The following is an 8,203-nucleotide window of genomic DNA, read 5'->3' on the forward strand; positions in this document are numbered from 1 at the left end:
TTAGGGGCCCCCAAGGGGTATGGAGGTCCTAGACATCAGCCGAGAAGTCCAAGGGTAAGAGTGCTTCCGGATTCTGGGCTAGAGGCTTAACCTAGGGGAATTTGCCATTTTTAAAATGCCAAGTCGAGAGAAAACTCTATGCATAACTTTCAGCATTGAAGGGAGCAGATGTGTCAACCTCTCTGTGCATTCTCTGTTTCTCTAACCTTCTCCCACCTCACCCCATAAAATAGGCATCTTTGGTTTTGCTTTGCAAGAAAAGCATGTTCTGAGCCATTTTGGAAGGGTGGTATAAAAATCAAATCAAATCAAATAAATAAATAAATAAATAGTTCATATTTGTCACCACCACATGATGCCTGATGATCATGGAAAACACCTGTCACGCTCACAGAATATTTTGCAACTGCAAACATTTTAACTTAACTTGGAACAAACGCTTGTCAATCCTTGGGCATTTCGGAGGGCAGGTAACACTGATCCCTGCAGCAGATCAAACTAATGCTCCAAGTTTAAAAAAAACAAACAGTGATGAGAATCAGTCATCAGGTGGAAAGGGGGATGTCTGAGATCATTTGGACTAGTGTTAGCATTAAAAATTGGTTTTCTAGAGTTGCAGTCAAAAACTCAGAGACAGGTTTCTTTAATGAAGAGCAATGGATCAAAGTCATTATATCAGAGCGTCACTCAATACAAGGTTCAGTCCCACAACCTGTTTTTAATATCTGGACTCAGCCCCCTAATACCTGAAAAACCCTTAAAAAAAATCACACCAGTGCTCCATCAGTGGCACTGGCTCCTAGTCCAGTTTCGAGCCAAATTCAGAGTGCTGTTTTTAACCTTTAAAGCCCCAAATGGCTTGGGATCAGGTTCCCCAAGAAAGCATTTTGTCCCACATCTCCCTACCTGAACCTTGAGATCTTCTTCAGAGGCCCCTGCTCCAAGTACCACTGTCAAATGAGGGGAGGTTGGAGAGGGTCTTTTTGTTGGTAGCACCCGGTTATGGAATAGTCTTTCCAGTGAGGCTCACCTGGGCGCTTTCCAGACTAGCTGCTCATCAGCAGCAAAATGCCTCAGTTCGGGCAAGTCACTTTCGGAACATAAACAGCTGGGGGAGCAGTCTCACGGAAACTAACAACCCGAAAAAACAGCAACTTTTTCATGCCAGATCTCCGACGTATTTGCTCTATATAGCAGCAATTAAATTCGCAACAAGGCTGTGAACAGCACCCTGCTGTACACATAGGGACTGTGGTGCCACGATACAGGAAGTATGGAAGCACACTTCTGAGATGCGCCTTGACCCCATTGTAGGGTCTAGTCTGGAAAGCGCCCTGACATCATCACTTGATTCTTTTAGACTCCATATGAAGACCTTTCTTTTCACCCAGGCCATTTAAAAAACTTTAATTTTGAAAAGGGGGGGGGGTAATTGCATTTTTTTGTTTTAATATGTTTTAATCATATGTTTTATTGTTTTGTTTTGTGAGCTACTCAGAGAATGGTTGTTAGGGGGGTGGCCAAAAATAGTTATTAATTTGTTGTAATTATTTATAAAGGAGAGAGTGCCCTCAGGCATCTGTAAGGACAGTTTTTAAAACCACTCTTCAGTTATACAGAATACCACTTATAACTGTCATAACTTCCCCCAAAGTATCCTGGAAGCTGCAGTCTGGAAGAGTGCTGAGAATTCTTTCTTTGGGACATTAGATTAATGCCTGGCACATTTATCTAACAAGTTTAACTTTTCTTTGTAGAAGAAAAGCAGCCAAATAGAGCACCCCCCAAATTGAGACTGTAGTATGTACAACAGATGCAGAAGAAGAGGAAGTTGATGAGTTTTGTGCTCAAGTTCAGTCTGAAATTGACAGAACATGCAAGCAAGATGTGATGCTGGTGGCTGGAGACTGGAATGCCAAAGTTGGAAAAGGTAAGGAGGAAAACACAGTCAGCCTATATGGCCTAGGAAACAGAAACGAAGCAGGAGAACAACTTATTAGTTTCTGCCAAGCCAGTTATCTCTTCATTGCTAACACATTCTTCAAACAACCAAAGTGGCGCCTATACACATGGACATCACCAGATGGAATACATAGAAATCAAATTGATTACATTATTGGTGCAAGGAGGTGGAAGAGCTCAGTTATAACAGCAAAGACATGGCCGGGGGCCAATTGTGGAAACAGATCACGAACTGCTCATGTGCAAGTTTCAAGCTAAAGCAGAAAAACAAAGCTATCCAGCTTCCACAATATGGTCTTGAGAATGTACCCACCATTATCAAGGAGAACATCAGGAACCGCTTTGAAGTTCTGAACCTCATTGATAGGAAACCAGAGGAACTGTGGAATGAAATCAAAGAAGTTGTTAAGGAGGAATGTGAAAAGAGACTGCCAAAGACAAAGAAACAGAAGAAAGGAAAATGGATGTCAGAACAGACAGTGGAAATTGCTAAGAAGAGGAGAGAAGCCAAAGTCAAGAAACATGAAGACCTCAGAAATGAACTTAATAGGGAATTTCAGAAAGCTGTTAGAAGAGACAAGGAACAATACTACAATGACACCAGCAAATACCTTGAGGATGTAAACAGACACGGAAGAACAAGGCAAGTTTTGCAAAAGATCTCTGAACTCAGAGGGAGGTTCCAACCTCAAATTGGTATGTTAAGGGATGCGCCAAAGGACAGATAGTAACTGATTCGGAGAAGATCCAACAAAGATGGAAGGAGTATACTGAAAATCTGTACAGCAGGGATGTCAGCTTCTAAAATACCCTAGAAAATATTCCCTACTTGCAAGAACCTCTAGTATGGGAAGATGAAGTTAGATCAGCATTTTGGTCATTACCAAGCTGGAAGGCTACAGGAATTGATGGAATAGTTACAGAAATATGGCAGGCAACAGAAGAAAAATCAGTCAAGGCTGTAACAAAACTATGCCAGCAAATTTGGAGAACAACACAGTGGCCAACAGATTGGAAGAGATCAGTCTACATACCCACACCAAAGAAAGGAGTGGGCAACAAAATAGCAAATGCGGTTCATTGTTGGCAAGAGTAAAGTGATGCACATTGGGACGAAAAACCCCAACTTCAAGTATATGTTGATGGAACCTGAGCTGTCGGTGACTGATTAAGAGAGGGATCTTGGGGTCGTGGTGGACAGCTTGTTGAAAGTGTCAACTCAATATGCGGCAGCTGTGAAAAAGGCCAATTCCATGCTAGGGATCATTAGGAAGGGGATTGAAAATAAAACTGCTAATATTATAATGCCCTTATACAAAACTATGGTACGGCCACACCTGGAGTACTGTGTATAATTCTGGTCACCACATCTAAAAAAGGACATTGTAGAACTGGAAAAGGCTCAGAAGAGGGCAACCAAGATGATCAGGGGCCTAGAGCACCTTTCTTATGAGGCAAGGCTACAACACCTGGGGCTATTTAGTTTAGAAAAAAAGACAACTGCAGGGAGACATGATAGATGTCTATAAAATCATGCATGGAGTGGAGAAAATGGATAGAGAGAAATTCTTCTCCCTCTCACATAACACTAGAACCAGGGGTCATCTCATGAAATTGATTGCTGGGAAATTTAGGACCAGCAAACAGAAGTACTTTTTCACACAACGCATAATCAACTTGTGGAATTCTCTGCCACAAGATGTGGTGACAGCCAATGTCACCATTGGCTGTCACCAATTGGATGGCTTTAAGAGGGGCTTGGATAACTTCATGAGAGGTCTATTAGTGGCTACTAGTAGGAGGGCCACCTCCAGCCTCAAAGGCAGGATGCCTGTGAGTACCAGTTGCAGGGGAGTAACAGCAGGAGAGAGGGCATGCCCTGAACCCCTGCCTGTAGGCTTCCAGTGGCATCTGATGGGCCACTGTGTGAAACAGGACGCTGGACTAGATAGACCTTGGGCCTGATCCAGCAGGGCTGTTCTTATGTTCTTATGATTTAACAGATTGTGCAAACCATCACGCAATATCCTTAATCTCACATGCTTGCAAAATAATGATCAGGAGGATCATCCAACGTAGATTAGAGCCCTACGTGGAAAGGGAAATGCCGGATATTCAAGCTGGTTTCAGAAAAGGCCAAGTAACAAGAGACATCATTGCTGATGCATGCTGGATAATTGAGAAAGCCGTAGAATAGTAGAAAGAAGTCAATATGTGCTTTATTGACTACAGAAAAGCCTTCGATTGTGTTGACCTTGTCAAGTTGTGGAATATCCTTAGGAAAATGGGCGTCCCAGAACACCTCACTATTCTCATGAGAAACCTGTACACAGGACAGGAAGCCACAGTCCAGACAGAACGTGGTGAAACAGACTAGTTCCAGATCAGCTGTATACTTTCTCCTTCTTAATTAAATTTATATGCTGAACATATACTGAGAGAAACTGGATTGGAAGAAGATGAGCGTGGCTTTAAAGTTGGAGGAAGAAACATCAATAACCTGTGCTATGCTTAAAGGCCAAGTTAAAGACAGATCATCTTGGAGGGAATCTATCTATGTGGTTGCTAAAAGTCAACACCGACTTGATAGCACTTAATCAATCAATCAATCAATCAATCAATGTACATAAGAACAGCCCTGCTGGATCAGGCCCAAGGCCTATCTAGTCAAGCATCCTGTCTCACACAGTGTCCCACCAGATGCCACTGGAAGCCCACAGGCAAGAGGCAAGGGCATGCCTTCTCTCTTGCTGTTGCTCTCCTGCAACTGGTATTCAGCGGCATCTTGCCTCTGAGGCTGGAGGTGGCCTATATGGACTAGCAGCCATTGATAGATCCATGAATTTGTCAAAGCCCCATTTAAAGCCATCCAAGCTAGTGGCCATCACCACATCCCATGGCAGAGAATTCCATAGATTATGTGCTGTGTGAAAAAGCACTTCCTTTTGTCAGTCCTAAATTTCCTGACCTTCAGTTTCATGGGATGGTACCTGGTTCTAGGGTTGTGAGAGAGGGAGAAAATTTTATCTCCGTCCACTCTCTCTACTCCATGCATAATTTTATATACTTCAATCATGTCTCCCCTTATTCGCCTCTTTTCTACACTAAAGAGCCCCAGATGCTATAGCCTGGCCTCAAAAGCAGTGATCCCACTAATTTTTTTCATCTCTTAGTGGAAAGAGTTTTTTTCTGGGCGGCAGTATCAAGGCAGTGTGTGCGCACATGCATTCAGAGTGGGGCCTTCCTGATTCAACTTGAGCAGGATCTAAAATGAACTGAGCAGACATCCAAAAACTTGTGAGCATGCGCATGTACACATGCCTTAGAGGGAACAGTGCTCAAAAGGAAGGTGCTCCAGAACCCTGGTCATCTTTGTTGCCCTCTTCTGCACCTTTTCCAGTTCTACAATATCCTTCAATATCTTACAATATGTAGGTAGTGGGGTTTTCACCCTACCCTGCCACAGACCCAACCTGGAGCCCCCTAGGGTTACTATTTGCCAAGGGAGAAAAGCTTCCATTGATCACAATGGAACCTCTTTTTCCTTAGCAAATAGCAGGCATGGTGGTAGGAGAAAATAGGGATAAAGACCATGACAGGAGGTAGGATTAAAGCTCCATTCCCCAGTCCCCACCACCACAATCCCAATCTGAGGCCAATCCAGCTGTTTTTAAAAGAAACATTAAGACCATTAGCATTAACAATGGTCTTAAAGTAGTTTGGTTCTTAAGAAACCCTGGCAGGACTACAGTTCCTAGAGAGAGCAAATGACCACTAAGCCATCTTAAGTCTGTAGATATGCCCAGAGTGAAGACAGCATCAGGCATCAAACTTAGGTGTATGGATCTTTTAACAGTATGTTTTCTCTTTCACCATATTTATCCAGCTTTGGGGAAAAGGTGTTGAATGAAGTTCATGATATAAACAAAAGCAAAAACCTCTACCCTGAAGGATAGATCAGCACAATAGGAAGAAGCTGTTCACAATGTACCCAGCAGGTGGCAGAAGTTCCCAGAGTTCCGAGCTCACCAATAAGTAGGACCACCTTTATGAACCCAGATGCTAGTTGAGATGTTTTTGCTCTGCCCCTTCCTGATCCTGCTTGTCAGTGCCAAGCCCAGCCTTCCCCCTTGGCCTTATAGAAGGGAGCTTGGTGCACAACATCTTATTCTCCCCTTTGGCACTGAGTGCTGCCTTGCACACTAAAAGTGTGGCTCCACAGTTCCCGTGTCCCAGAAGCACCTCTTGTTCCCTCTCTGTTCCTTCATTTCTTAGCAGGCCTCTTGATGGGAGCTACCATTCAGTGTTCTTTAGTTCCAATCCCACCCCGCCACACACACACACACACACACACACACACTTTTTCCATCCTTGCTACTGGCAGAGGGTTTTCCAGAAGGTTTATTGCTGTGCCATAGGCCTTCCAAAAGGTGCAAAAAAGAGGTAAGAAGTATGTTTGTCACATGAAGTGCTGACCGGCTGGCTGGCTTGTTTGGTTGTTTGTTTACTTATTTCTAAATTTTAGAGGTGCCTTACTTAATTTATGTATAGTTCAAATTTCTATATTGCCTTTCATAAAATTCATCCCAAAGTGGTTTACAAAAGTTAAAATTCAATAGAACTCCATCAAAATCACATTAAAATCCATTAAAAACTATAAGAATACCTGGCTATAAGAGCGAGCAGCAGGAGATTGGCAACATTCAGTCAATTCATTGATTACATCAAGGTTTCTCAGAATTGGGTTCCCTATATTATTATTATACATTTTATATCCTGCTCTACCTCCAAGGAGCCCAGAGCGGTGTACTACATACTTAAGTTTCTCCTCACAACAACCCTGTGAAGTAGCTTAGGCTGAGAGAGAAGTGACTGGCCCAGAGTCACCCAGCAAGTATCATGACTGAATGGGGATTTGAACTCAGGTCTCCCCGGTCCTAGTCCAGCACTCTAACCACTACACCGTGTAGTCATTGGACTACATTATCGTCCCCAGCCATGAAGCCATCCCAACTCTGAACCTGGAGGTAGCCTTTAACGATCAAAACTAGTATTAATTTATAACAGGGAATGGTGCAATTACAGGAGGTTGTTAAAAACTATGTTTCCTGCTATCTGGGATACAGCAAAAGAAAAAAATCTTGAAAAGAACAGTGTTTCATTCATTTTCAGATATGGGCGCTCCAAAAATTGAAAGGAGAGAGAGAGAGAGAGAGAGAGAGAGAGAGAGAGAATGAATATGCCTATTTTTTTAACCTGTGACTAGTTGGTATTCAGTATATAGAATGATTCGTTTGACAGCTGAATGGAAGCTCTTGTTACCTTTAATCTTGAACTTCGACTTGACCTACGCCAGTATCAAGTGATAACAGTTTACCATCTGTCCTTGGTCAGCCTGATGGAAGACTTCAAAGGGTAGATTTAATAGCATATAACTTGGCCTTGATGTAGAGGCTGTATCTGTTCTTACTTACCAAACAATAAAACCCTGTATTTGGTTTCCTGTCAACAGATGGAGAGCCAGGGTCTCATTCCATTCTGCTGCCCCATCTGGATGCTTAGAAGGAATAGAAAGTGCAAGGTGAGGCCACCTAAAAGCCCTGGTCAAGTCCAGATAGTGGGAAGGGGAATGTCAGAGAGACTGAGGCCTATGCTGGGTCATGGCAAATTAAGGACATTCAAGGCTGCCCTAAGCAATTGTTAAGAAGAACTCAATATTGACTCCTGGGATAATGGCAGTGAACTCGGATGATGTGTTGTTAGGGTGCTTGCAAATCACTTGGACACAACGGAGGTATATACCACCATTTTGTCCCTTGTATTTATTTACTTACTACATTTTTATACCGCCTTTCTGCCTTGACAAAGGCACCCAGAGGTTTACAATATTAAAAGAAACAAATAACTTGTACCATTTGACCAGTGTTTTTCTCTCTCTCCGCATGCACAGGCACACGCGCACACAGCATGTTTACACTTACACATTTAAACCAGTTTCAGACCAGTTTTATACTCATGGGTCTCAATCAAGGAACTAATTTAGGACACATAATTCTCTGGGCAGCTTCACACAACACGGTAAAAGGTGAATTCAGTGACAAGCCCAACTTCCGATGGGCAGGGGTGCAATATGCCAACATTAGTTGTGCGGCCGGAACCCACCAGTGTCAGCTTGTTCTTATGGTTCCAAAGCAGACATCTATAACCAACTTCCACTCTTGGTCACAGGTGCTGCCTTTGG

At 43.0% G+C, this 8,203-nt stretch overlaps 1 long non-coding RNA gene across 1 annotated transcript; it reads left to right on the forward strand.

The window, feature by feature from the left end:
• The first annotated feature begins 5,955 nt into the window (after positions 1-5,955).
• Positions 5,956-7,878, forward strand: LOC128349006 (uncharacterized). Its single transcript, XR_008318487.1, has 2 exons — positions 5,956-6,405; positions 7,475-7,878. It is a non-coding gene; the product is annotated as an uncharacterized LOC128349006 (long non-coding RNA).
• The last annotated feature ends 325 nt before the right edge of the window (positions 7,879-8,203 follow it).

This window comes from Hemicordylus capensis, chromosome 1 (genome assembly GCF_027244095.1).
Source record: "Hemicordylus capensis ecotype Gifberg chromosome 1, rHemCap1.1.pri, whole genome shotgun sequence".
Classification (NCBI taxonomy): domain Eukaryota; kingdom Metazoa; phylum Chordata; class Lepidosauria; order Squamata; family Cordylidae; genus Hemicordylus; species Hemicordylus capensis.